The sequence below is a fragment of the Myotis daubentonii genome, chromosome 3 (genome assembly GCF_963259705.1).
Source record: "Myotis daubentonii chromosome 3, mMyoDau2.1, whole genome shotgun sequence".
NCBI classification, from domain to species: Eukaryota; Metazoa; Chordata; class Mammalia; order Chiroptera; family Vespertilionidae; genus Myotis; species Myotis daubentonii.
The window spans coordinates 202,305,277-202,317,701 of NC_081842.1; the positions used below are offsets into that span (position 1 = coordinate 202,305,277).

At 50.2% G+C, this 12,425-nt stretch overlaps 1 protein-coding gene across 1 annotated transcript in view; it reads left to right on the forward strand.

Moving 5' to 3' along the window:
* Positions 1 to 6,351: 6,351 nt before the first annotated feature.
* PTAFR (platelet activating factor receptor) overlaps positions 6,352 to 12,425 on the forward strand; it is a 32,431-nt gene continuing 26,357 nt past the window's right edge. Inside the window, exon 1 of the mRNA XM_059690564.1 lies at positions 6,352 to 6,462. The gene's annotated coding sequence lies outside the window, so the exon portion shown is untranslated. The remainder of the gene's footprint in view (positions 6,463 to 12,425) is intronic.

Genomic DNA, 12,425 nt, shown 5'->3' on the forward strand with positions numbered 1-12,425 from the left:
AAGGTGGGTCCCTTGTCTGGCTTGGTCCAACCCTGATATCCTTTGGAGTTCTGGCTCCCTTATTTGCTAAACCTTATTTGCTAAACCTTAGTTTCTTCATCTGCCAAATGGGAATATAGACTACTGTGGCGGTTTTTAGGGAGGAGTAGCTATCTATACTAGTATACCTAAAAGGCTAAGCGACTGGCCAATGGGTATGACGTGCACTGACCACCAGGGGGCAGACGCTCAATGCAGGAGCTGCTGAACGACAGCAACTTTGCAGAGTGCCCTCTCGCACTCTGGGACCCCTCGGGGGATGTCAGACTGCTGGTTTGGGCCCGATCCCTGCAGGCCAAGGGACTCCACCTGCTGGAGGGACCCTGCTTGTTCCACAGACACCCTTTGAGCCCTGGCACTGCCCCAAGTGCAGCCGGCCAAGGAGGGACTGCGGGAGATTGGCTCCAGGGTGGGTCTGGCCCATCTTGCCCAGTCCTCCCCTGCTGGTCACCTAATTAATTTCCTTTCAATGTGCATGAATCCATGCACTGGGCCTCTAGTGGCATATATAAGGTAGCTCCACAGTGCCCAATGGGTGTTGCCAATATTCTTTCTGTGTTAAGTGAAGGTGCTGATTACTTTGAGAATTAAATAATGCGTGAAAGTACACGGCTCATTGTATGTACTCAAATGTCCTGCTGGCTATGAGAGAGCCCTTGGGAGGGACATAAGGTGAGATACAGAGAAATGACGAAGATAGGAGACACTGGGTGACTTGAAATTAGACTTGCTACAGTGTTTCGTAGATGAGTAAAGAGGAATAATAATCACAAGCACAATCTCTTGTATACTGCAACTTTGATTTGCTTCCTTTGGAGGGGTCAGAAACTTGGGTGTGTTACTGTCCTCCAAGTGCAGCTGAGCACATCCCAACTACCGCTGAGTTCGAGCATGAGGGTGGGTGGGGTGGTTAACACTGGACCGAGGCAGAGGGGGGGTGGTGCACGTCATGAGGTAATGCAGACTGTCCTGTGTTGGAGCAGCCACTCTCCCCTAGCCAGGCGAGTGACACCCACCTCATGCAGCAGGTGTGCACACACCACCTCCTTACAGGGTCTACAAGCTTGTGCGCGGCGGGCCCAGGCTTTGCTCTTAGGAGGTTGTGCCAGCAATCAGCTATGGGTGTGCTGATTCCTTCAGCAACTCTGCTGGTTTAGAAGTGAAGTGGTGAACACGATGGGGCCCTGGCTGCCCACCTCAGCCCGCTGGGGACATGGGTGCACGAACAGGTGCAGAGATCATGGAAGGCACAACATGCCCACTGCTCTGAGGAGAGGGCCCTCGATCCCGTTCTCAGCAGTTGGGGAATGTTTCCTGGAGGAAGTGAAATTTTTAAAAACATCCTCACCCGAAGATATATTTTACTGATTTTAGAGAGGAAGAGAGGGATGAATAAAGGGGGGTGGGGTGGGGTGGGGTGGGGGGAGGGAGAGAGGGACATCAATGTATAGGAGAAACATCGATTGGTTCCTCCCATAGGTGCCCCTAAATGGGGATGGAACCTGAAACCCAGGTATGTGCCCTGACCGGAATCGGAATTGAACCGGCAAACTTTCAGTGCATGGGATGACACTCCAACCACTGAGCCACACCAGCCAGGGCAGGGAGTGACCTTTGTAAAGGTGGTACCGAGAGGCTGATGCATCAGTTGGGAATGTTTTCAGGTGCGAGGCATGCCCAGCATAAGCAGATCGGGAATATCTGCTTGCATAGAAGCCTGGTGGCAGGCACTTCAGGTATTTTTCATGGGCTCAACAGTATCCCCAGGGAACCAGGTTTTTACTGAGCCTCCTCTCCATCCTCTCTGGAGGGCTTGTTGTCTCATAGTCACATAGTTCCATAGGAGGTGGCGGCAGTACCACATGGCACACCAGTTACCAAGCAGAAATAACTCATCTGGGAGGCCACGCTTCCCCTGAAAGACGTCACTGGCCAATAATGGTCACATGTCCACCTCTAACTGTAAATCTGGGAAATCTGCAAAGCAGAACGGGCCGGTCACAGACCAGGACTTGTCCCTGTGGCTGAGTACCTACCGTTCCCACTTCACTTTTGTTGGCAAGGAAGGAAGACAGGCAGATTGCCTGCTGGGGATGACTAACTGTCTGGCACAGGTGGGCTAGAACTTGAGGGAAAGATGTTTCAGTCGGAGGGAACAGCATGTGCAAAGACCCGGAGTAAGAGCACAGCCAATTTGTGGAACCGAACATCCTTTGTTTTGCCTGGAGCAGAAAAATGGCTTGAGATGATGGAAATCTGAGATTCAAATTAAGAAATTCGGCTTTCAGCCGTGACGTCCTATTTCCCCAGATGGATCAAAGCCTTCCCATTTCCTTCCCGGCACATGTTAGCCACAGACCCACTCGGAAGATGAGCAGCAGACCCCGCCCATTCTCAACTCCGCTCGAAGCAATTTCTTCAGTGATGAGCTGGCCGGGGAGAAGGGTGTGCATTGGGGTTGGAACTGAGGGAGCATTAGTCAAGATGCCTCCAGGGCGGGGCTGTCCCTGTGGCAGCTTCTCCAGCCCCTTTATCTGTGAGTAGGTCCAGGGGTTCCTTGGGCAGGAAAGGCTTGCTGGAGGAGTGCCAGGGCCCAGGCAGGCCGATCGGCTGGATGAGCCACTCCACTCCTCTTCCTGTGAATAACGAAGCAGGTTGCCAGCACCCATCCCCACTCCCCACCGGGCACAAACCACAGGCAGAGATGAAGTGGAAGGAGCCAGACAGGGAGGTTAGAACCCTAGCATTTGGGCCGGAGACTTCAGTGCCGAGCCCTGCTTCCTTATGTGCACAGCGGGAATTAACCTCCTAAGGCATCAGTTGCGGCCTTTGGCAGTCCAGTCGCCCTCCGTCTCCCACCCCCGCGGCTGTGGTCTTCAGCGGCTGCCTGGGCAAGCCGCAGCCAGGCCCCGCCTTCTGTTTCCTTGAAGCCCCAGTGGGAGTGGGAGCAGGTGCGTGAGAGGCTGTGGACCAGCCTGGGCCTGCCGTGGGGGTGGAACCTCGGTGAGGCAGGATCAGCCCCTCTCCGTTTCCTCCCCCTCTCCACCCCCCACAGCCATCCTGGGACCTCTGGTTCATCTGCCCCCCTTGCTGGGGGTTGCCAAGTGCTTCTCACCATCGAAACTGGGGATTGGGATGTGTGACCTGAGCATTGTGGAAGGGCTTGGGGACACCTTACCGAGAATTGGCTCTGCCCATTAGAATCCTGGCAAGTCATTCCCCCGGCTCTGGGCTTTAGCCTCCTCTTCTTGGGTAAAATGAGGATAAAAATACCTCCTCCGTCCTCCTTCCGTGAACTCTATGAGGTTCTGCGGATCGCGGAAAGCACAAACCTTGCAAATGGAGGCAACAGGCCTGCGTTTGAGGTCAGACGACTGAAGTCTTGAAACTTCTCGGAGCCTCAGCTTCCTCATCTCTCAGGTTTCTGCCTTGCGTGTCAAGAACATCAGGAAGCCAGGTGCTTGGCACCTGTGGGGTGCACAGTGAGTACTCCCTGCCCCCTCTCCCGGCCTGGTGGTCCCAGTTCCCAAAACAGTGAAAGAACAGAGGGTTGAGGACACCTGGGAAACTTGTTAAAGAGACAATCCCTGAAGATTCGGATTCAGAGTTCGAGGTGGGGTGTGTGTGGTGGGGAGACGGCTGGAACTTGAACAGGCCCCCAGGATAACTCAGCCAGCGCTGGAACATTAGGCAGGGGAGCCAGTCCTCCATGAGGTGGGGTGGGGTGGGTGGAGCTCGAGGTTCTGTCAGAGATACCAGTATCCTCACCCCACACCTGTGCTCAGCGGGCAGCCCTTATTTGAGGTGGGTGGTAGTTGAGCATGGCTGGAAAGAGCCCTTTGGTGATGGAACTCTCCTTGCCAGGCCGGGGTTTCCCCTGGGCTCCCTCTGCTCCATGGGCCACCTGCCTTGGTGCTTGTTAAACATTTATTTCACTGGTGGTCCACCACCAGCACTGCTATCTCAGAATCTCTCTCTCTCTCCTCTTTTTTTTTTCTTTTACATTTTTTCTTTATTGATTAAGGTATTACATATGTGCCCTTATCCCCCCAATGCTTCCCCCCCCACCCCACCCCGCTCATGCCCTCACCCCCTGGTGTCTGTGTCCATTGGTTAGGCTTATATGCATGCATACAAGTTCTTTGGTTGATCTCTCCCTCTTACCCCCACCCTCCCCTACCTTTCCTCTGAGTTTTGACGGTCTGATTGATGCTTCTCTGTCTCTGGATCTGTTTTTGTTGATCAGTTTATGTTGTTCATTATATTTCACAAATGAGTGAGATCATGTGATATTTATCTTGCTCTGACTGGCTTATTTTGGTTAGCATAATGCTGTCCAGGTCCATCCAGGCTGTTGCAACTGGTAGGAGTTCCTTCCTTTTTTACTGCAGTGTAGTATTCCATTGTGTAGATGTGCCACAGTTTTCTAATTCACTCATCTGCTGATGGGCACTTAGGTTGTTTCCAAATCTTAGCTATGGTGAATTGTGCTGCTATGAACATAGGGGTGCATATATCCTTTCTGATTGGTGTTTCTAGTTTCTTGGGATATATTCCTAGCAGTGGGATTACTGGGTCAAATGGAAGTTTCATTTTTAGTTTTTTTGAGGAAACTCCATGCTGTTCTCCACAGTGGCTGCACCAGTCTGCATTCCCACCAGCAGTGCACGAGGGTTCCTTTTTCTCCGCATCCTCACCAGCACTTGTTGTTTGTTGATTTGTTGATGATAGCCATTCTGACAGGTGTGAGATGGTACCTCATTGCTGTTTTGATTTGCATCTCTTGGATGATTAGTGACTTTGAGCATGTTTTCATATGGCTGTTGGCCTTCCTTATGTCCTCTTTCGAAAAGTATCTATTTAGGTCCGTTGCCCATCTTTTGATTGGGTTGTTTATCTTCCTTTTGCTAAGTTGTTCAGAATCTCTTGAAGTGGAATCTGAAGAGCTGGTTTGTTAAACCTTCATTCTAAAGAAGTTGTCACCCAGCCGAGGTGGCTCAGTGGTTGAGCTTCGACCTATGAACCAGGAGGTCATGGTTTGATTCCTGGTCAGGGCACATGCCCGGGTTGCAGGCTGGATTCCTGATCGTGCAGGAGGCAGCCAATCAATGATTCTCTCTCATCATTAATATTTCTATCTCTCTCTCCCACTCTGTTCCTCTCCAAAATCAATAAAAATATATTTTAAAAAAGAAAAAGAAGTTGTCCAACTGATGTAGAGAAAGGATTTGATCCCCAGTTCTGGGACGTTAGGAGGAGCTTGGGTAAATAAGATGATTTTCATTTACTGAGTTTCTATGATGTACCAGGCATCACACTAGGTATAATGCAGGGAGAATGTGTTGCTGTGACTGACCCAGGCTCAGAGATGCTCCATGGAGGGTTCAGGCTGAATTCCAGAGGTGGCAGTCAGACCCTGGTCCAGTGGATTCTTAGACTCGGTATTTGAGGATGTCCACCTGAGGCCTAAACACCTTTGCTTCCTGCTAAGCCCAATCAGGTGTGGGTGTGGGTGGAGGTGGAGGTGGAGGTGGAGAGAAGAAGTAATTTTCAGGCAGAGCACCCGAAGTCAGAGCTCCAGGTGCAGTCCTAGGCCTCCTCAGAGCAAGGATTTTTTTCTCACTCCGACTGGGGGTTCAGGGCAGGGATGGTGGCGTCTCCCCGTCAGATGGGGGTGGCTTCAGAGGCAGGATTTTCTCTTTCCCAGCAGACTGGGCCTCCCTGAAGGCAAGGCTGTCTCTTCCTTTTCTGGGGGCACCTGTGGGCAGGTTATGTCAGACACATTGGAAAATGGCCTCCTATGGGCAAGACTGCAGTGTGTCCCCGCCTACAGGGGTATCTTCTGAAAGCAGTTTTGGATCTTTTCCACCAGCTTGGCGCTCACTATAGATGGGACTGTGCCCATTGAAACTTGGGCTCCTAAGGACAGGGCTCGGGGCTTCCTTAGGTCAGGGCCCATCTCCCCTTCAGACAAGGGACCCAGTCTCTCCCTCCTTTGCCCACCCAGGCCCAGCCCTTCTTCCGAGAGAGGCTACGCATTGAATGGGCCCAGCCCTGTGCTGTTGGCTGAGCTGGTATGCAGGGAGAGATTCCTTGGCCGAATGTGCATATTCCTGGTGACCTTGGGGTTGGGGCCCCACCCAAGCAGCTGGCTTCTTGGATTTATGCCCTGATCACCCAGCAGAGCCGGCAGGCAGGCCTCCCCTAATTCTTTATCCTGCTGCTGAACTGGGATTGGAGCATAGAGGAAAGTGAGTCACGCACCTAGGCCTGGGCCTGCCTCCTGCCTCCTGCCTCCTCCTCATTCCCTGCCCAGCTTCCTGAGTTCCCGGAGAAGCCATCCAGGAAACATGCTCTCAGCGGCCCCCACCACTCCTCAGCTGCTTTGTCACCTCCTAGACCACTGTCCCTGCTGGTGCACAGGTAAGAGGCTGGTGGCCGGGGTGAGAGGGTGAGGTTTGGCTGCTTTGTCTAGCTGTCCCTCAGTATCCTTGAGGCTAGATGGGCTCTGGAGGGGTCTGAAGAGCTGGGTTATGCCTGACTTCCCTGCCATCAGCAGCCGCTCATGGACACACAGTCCCTCTTCGTCACTCACAGGCACAGTCTTTCGCCCTCAGAGACATGTAGCACACACAACCACCAACAGATACAGCATCCAGCACATCACACAAAACATCCTCATCACCCACAGACACAATTCATGGCCCTTCACAGCCACGCAACACACACAGACTCTTGGCATCCACTGATACAACCCATGACCCTTCACTGCACATAATACGCAAACCGTTATAACTGATACAGTCCTCTCAAGGGGTGCATATCATATCCACGGGATGAAACACCTAGACACAATGAGCCATGGAAGACCCTCCACTCACTGCAAGCAAACCTATCCCCCCCCCCACACACACACATCCATGCAATCATCTGTACATATCACAGAAACTCCTCTTACCCCCTCATCCCCAAGATCCTGGGGTGCTGCTGCTCAGCTGGGGTAGGGGCAGGGGCTGAGCCTAGTGAGCAACACCATCCCCACTTCTCACACTGCCCCCACCCGCCCCAGCCCTGCTTGTGCATTGGGGGGCAGCCAGGGGCACAGCCAGCGGTCCTGGCCACATCACGGAGCATCATAGGAGGAACTCTATGCTGCTTCCCATGCCCTGGGACTAAGCACAAGATGTGAATACAAAAAGCTTGCTAGCAAGTTTGCAAGGAGGCCTTCCTAAGGATAGCCTGCTACGGTAATGCTTTTCTGCTCAAGGGGCGAGTAGCATGATTGATTGGGAAACTCTGACATGAAGATAAGCTCATTATCAATGATTGAGCAATAGGATTTCTGAGGTTTAGCTTGAGGCGAAGAAGGGACAGACTTCAAGTCAAAGTGGCCCTTGATGTCGTGTGATTAAACTGGCGGTGGGATCAGACTGTCCCATCTTCATGAGAAGTTCAGATTGATGGTCACTTCCCCACTCTCCCACCCCCATCTTTGCTCTGAGCATGTCTGGGCCAATCAATGGAACATAAACTATTGTATTTTAAAATGACATGGGGTGTTCTCTTCTGGGATAACATTTGCAAATTCTTTTGCTTGTTGGCTTGAAAGATTTACAGCTAGAGTTCTTACTAGGCTCTCAGAACACGTAGGCATTTCAAAGCCGCTCCACGAGTGTCCATATAGGGGTTTTCTTCCTAGGCGTGTTAGTTGTTAATGTTACACATTCTGACATCGTGACTAAGTTCGTATCTATGGAGACTCTGAATGTGGTGTGTCATTAAACCTGAACTTCTCTATTAAAAAAAACTTGCTAGCATTTATCATATGCTTACTGTGTGTCAGACGTCATGCTCAATGCTTCTGCAAGTATTATCTTACTTAATTTTACAATTCCTTAATGAAGTAGACTAGGGGCCCAGTGCACAAATTCATGCACCTTAAAGGAACTGTGGGCCGAGAGACTGCGGCGAGCACAGGGGCGGGTCTCGGCCCATCCTCCACGTCCCTGTCTGGCCCCTCCCGCCATGGCCCCCAATCCCCTGACTGCCGGCAGCCCCACTCCCACCTGCTGATAGCGCAGAGTGATTGGGACTGGCACCAGCAGTGGGTGCGAGCAGGGCCGGTGCCGTGAGCGGGTGCGAGTGGCAGCTGCTGCCCCAATCAACCCTCAGGAGCAGGGGGAGTTGGAGAAGCCCTCAGGGGCGATCAGGGCCGGCAGCCACCACTTGCACCCGCTGATGGTGCTGAGTGATTGGGACCGGCACTGGGCACCGATGGCAGGTGCAACCAGAGGCTCCAGCGCCGGCTACGGGTGCAAGTGGGGCCAGTGCTGGCAGCAGGTGCGAGCTCTGGGTGGGACTGCGGTGCGTGGGAGCAAAGGATTTTTAGTAAGCACCAGAGGCTCGCCCCGATGACAGCGACCGGCACCCTGCCTTGGTCTGGCACCCCCGCTCACCTGCTCCACCATCCCGCTGCGGCCAACTAGCGCCCGCCATGTTCCGCACACGCCCCCTGGTGGTCAGCGCATGTCATAGCGACCAGTTGTTCAGATGCTCCGGTTGTTCTGCCGTTTGGTCTATTTGCATATTAGCCTTTTATTATATAGGAAGAATACCCAGCCTCATTTCATAGCTGTGTTTCCATGTAGGCTCAGAGTGGTTAGGAAACCTGCCCAATATGCCATGGCTAGGAAGCAGCAATGGGGCTTAGATGTAGAGAAGTCTGACATCAGAGTCCACCTCTTTTTTATTTATTACTAGAAGCCCGTTGCACGAAGATTCGCGCAACAGGCCTTCCTTCCCCTGGCTGCCAGCACCAGTTTTCCTCCGGCACCCGGGACCCAGGCCTTTGGTCCTGCCGCAACGGAGAAGCCAAGCCTCTTCAGTCTTCAGTCTTCAGTCTTCAGTCTTCACTCTGGCTGGAGCCTTTAGTCTTCGCTCCATGCCTGCATATGCAAATTAACCCCTAGAGTGCTGGAGGGTGCGATCCCACTCCTCCTGTCCTTTTTTTTTTTTTTTTTTTTTTAATGAAAACACCCTCTTTATTGATAATAAGCTTAGAGAGATTTAGTTGGGTAAATTCCTGACAATACTTCCTTCAAGTTCTATGTCAGCTTTTGTCCTCAAATGCCAGGTGTGGATTTCCCAATATAATATCTTTTTTTTTCCTTTTTTATTTTTATTTTTTTAATTAAATCTTTATTGTTCAGATTATTACAGTTGTTCCTCTTCCCCCCCCCCCCATAGCTCCCCTCCACCCGGTTCCCACCCCACCCTCTGCCCTTACCCACCCCCCCACTGTCCTCACCCATAGGTGTATGATTTTTGTCAAGTCTCTTCCCGCACCCCCAAACCCCTTCCCCCCCCGAGATTAGTCAGTCCACTTCCTTTCTATGCCCCTGATTCTATGATATTCACCAGTTTATTCAGTTCAGCAGATTATTTATTCACTTGATTTTTAGATTCACTTGTTGATAGATGCGTATTTGTTGTTCATAATTTGTATCTTTACCTTTTTCTTCTTCTTCCTCTTCTTAAATGATACCTTTCAGCATTTCATATAATACTGGTTTGGTGGTGATGAACTCCTTTAGCTTTTTCTTATCTGTGAAGCTCTTTATCTGACCTTCAATTCTGAATGATAGCTTTGCTGGATAAAGTAATCTTGGTTGTAGGTTCTTGGTATTCATCACTTTGAATATTTCTTGCCACTCCCTTCTGGCCTGCAAAGTTTCTGTTGAGAAATCAGCTGACAGTCATATGGGTACTCCCTTGTAGGTAACTGACTGTTTTTCTCTTGCTGCTTTTAAGATTCTCTCTTTGTCTTTTGCTCTTGGCATTTTAATTATGATGTGTTTTGGTGTGGTCCTCTTTGGATTCCTTTTGTTTGGGGTTCTCTGCACTTCCTGGACTTGTAAGTCCATTTCTTTCACCAGGTGGGGGAAGTTTTCTGTCATTATTTCTTCAAATAGGTTTTCAATATCTTGCTCTCTCTCTTCTTCTGGCACCCCCATAATTCAGATGTTAGGACGCTTGAAGTTGTCCCAGAGGTTCCTTACACTATCTTCATATTTTTGGATTCTTTTTTCTTTTTGTTTTTCTGGTTGGTTGTTTTTTGCTTCTCGTATTTCAAATCTTTGACTTGATTCTTGGGATCCTCTAGTCTGCTGTTGGAACTCTGTATAATATTTTTTATTTCAGTCAGTGTATGCTTAATTTCTAGTTGGTCCTTTTTCATAACCTTGAGGGTCTCATTTGATTTCTTGAAGGTCTCACTAAATTTATCAGCGGTTTCTAGAAAATTCTTTTTTTTAAAAAATATATTTTATTGATTTTTCACGGAGAGGAAGGGAGAGAGATAGAGAGTTAGAAACATCGATGAGAAAGAAACATCAATCAGCTGCCTCATGCACATCTCCCACTGGGGATGTGCCCGCAACCCAGGTACATGCCCTTGACCGGAATCGAACCTGGGACCCTTCAGTCCGCAGGCTGACGCTCCATCCACTGAGCCAAACCGGTTTCGGCTAGAAAATTCTTGAAAAACGTTTTAAGTGTAGTTTTGAACTCTATATCCAGAGTTTGCTTTCCTCCATTTCTGTCATTTGTGACCTGTTTCTTTGTCTCCGCATTTTTTATGCTTCCCTGTGTTGGTAGAGCGGCTTTCTGTGCTAGGTGTCCTATAGGGCCCAGTGGCTCAGCCTCCCCAATTACCTGAGGTGGACACTCTTGGTGCACCCCTTTGTGGGCTTTGTGCACAGTCTTGTTGTAGTTAAGCCTTGGTTGTTGTAGGTATCACTGGGAGGAATTGACCTCCAGGCCAATTGGCTGTGAGAATCAGCTGTGTCTACAGTGGGAGAACTTCTGTGCCGGAGACACCCTTCTGGGGCAAGACTTGCTTCAATGGGGCTTTGGTGCTCACTGAGTCTGCCCCCTGAGTGTGTCCCTTATGGATCTGAGGAGTTGTAATCTGGATGGCCCCAATCTGACCACTGGGTACACTGGCTCTTGGATCTCTAAGGAGGTGCTAATTTAGCCTCTGCCTGAGGCTACCCAGCAGGAGCTATGGAGATATCTGCAGATTTGTCTTCTTTGTTTGGGGTTTGGAGGTGCCCAGATGAGGCCCAGCTGTGAAGCAATGCAAGTTGCTGTGGGGTCTTGGGCCTTCTTTTGGAAATTCTGGGTCTTTCTGATCCAGCTCCAGTTTGTTAGGTGATTTTCAGATTGCAAAGGGTCAGGCCTTTCATATGCAAAAGCCTCTGCGCACAGCTTGAGTGGGGCGGGGTCTCAGGGAATCAACAGGGCGGAACAAACAGCTATGGCAGATCCTCAGTCCTGCCCCAAGAGGCCCCGTGTCTCAGCGTCCTGGTAATCACTGCAAGCACCTCTGAGAGAAAGCCACCCTCGAGTTCCGCCCACTGCCAGACAGTCCAGTTTCTCCCCGTATGAGTCTGGGTCCCCAGAGACTCGCCTGGAACTGGAGTTCGGAGCGGTTGGGAGCCAGCCCTTTCCACATGCGCCGTGTCCTCAGTTGCCAGCCCTTTTCGCGTGCGCCTCCGTACCTCTGTACTTTACTTCCGCACCTCCTCTGAGTCTCAATGTGTGTTTCTCTTTCCTTCTAGTTGTAGAATTTCCACTCAGCCAGCCTTCCTGTGGTTCTGGGTGATGTCTGTTCTGTCTTTTGGTTGTATTTTTGAAGTGGTTGTGCAAGGCAGCAATTTCCGGTGTTTACTTATGCTGCCATCTTGGTTTCTCGTGCTCCTCCTGTCCTTCGCCAAAAGTGCTGGGAGCGCTATCATGCTCCTCCTGCAGTGTCACTATTAGATCTAGTAGTTCACTCTTTATTGACAGATAGCACCTAAGTGCAGATTACTTATGATGCCGAATGTTTGTAGTTCTAAAATTGAATATGTAACTTCATTTACTTGCGATTCATAATTTTTTTCTTAAACTGCTGTAAAATCAGCAAAAATGCCTTGGCAATTTTAGCATAGTTCCTAGGGTATTGGTTGGCACTCAAAGGGTTAACCGCCATCTTTATTGGGTTAATTTGCATACTCATCCTGATTAGCTGGTGGGCGTAGTGGAGTGACACCAATTTGCATGTTTCTCTTTTATTAGTGTAGATTATTACTAGAGGCCCGATGCACGATATTCGTGCAAGGGGCTCAGCCCTCACAGCCATGGCTTCGTCTGGAAGGTCATTTGGCTGTCTGGTCTAATTAGCATATTACCCTTTTATTATTATAGATTTTTTTACCTTTTAGAGGTAACAAATGTGAACACTGAAAGTTCAATAGGTATTAAAGAATACACAGTGAAGAGATGCCCTCCAATCCTTGTTCTCCAGCCACCTGAGTTACCTCTTGGAAACCTCTCTGTGAGAG